Source organism: Pteropus vampyrus, unplaced genomic scaffold (genome assembly GCF_000151845.1).
Source record: "Pteropus vampyrus isolate Shadow unplaced genomic scaffold, Pvam_2.0 Scaffold123, whole genome shotgun sequence".
NCBI classification, from domain to species: Eukaryota; Metazoa; Chordata; class Mammalia; order Chiroptera; family Pteropodidae; genus Pteropus; species Pteropus vampyrus.
The window spans coordinates 4531367-4531819 of NW_011888904.1; the positions used below are offsets into that span (position 1 = coordinate 4531367).

Below are 453 nucleotides of genomic sequence, written 5' to 3' on the forward strand. Positions count from 1 at the left end.
TTTATTTATTTATTTATTTATTTATTTATTTATTTATTTTAGGCGAGGCAACCCTTGGTTGATCTCACAGATTGCAAGGACCTTGTCAGCTTACAATCTCTTATTTTTTTTTAAAAAAGTTTTACTCCTATAGCACCTGGTCTTCCTAGGTGGTCTCCTGTCGAAATACTAACCAGGCCAGACCCTGCTTAGCTTCCAAGATCAGATGGGATCGGGCTTGTTTAGGGTGGCATGGCCATAGACTTAATATGATATTGGGGCCAGATTTGGCATTTCAAAAATATGAGTTGTTAGATGGACAGAGAAAATGCAAAGGCATGTTAGAAACTGCTTCGTTCAAAGCCAGGCCCTGTCAACTGTAACCCAGTAACTTTTTTGTTTATGGTAACCTAAATCCTACTGAGTAGCCAAATGTCTAATTTGAGCCAATTAAGTCTAGATGGAAATTCATAA

General features: G+C 37.5%; 1 pseudogene; it reads right to left on the minus strand.

The window, feature by feature from the left end:
• Positions 1–124: 124 nt before the first annotated feature.
• LOC111743851 lies at positions 125–243 on the minus strand (annotated as a pseudogene).
• Positions 244–453: the final 210 nt, after the last annotated feature.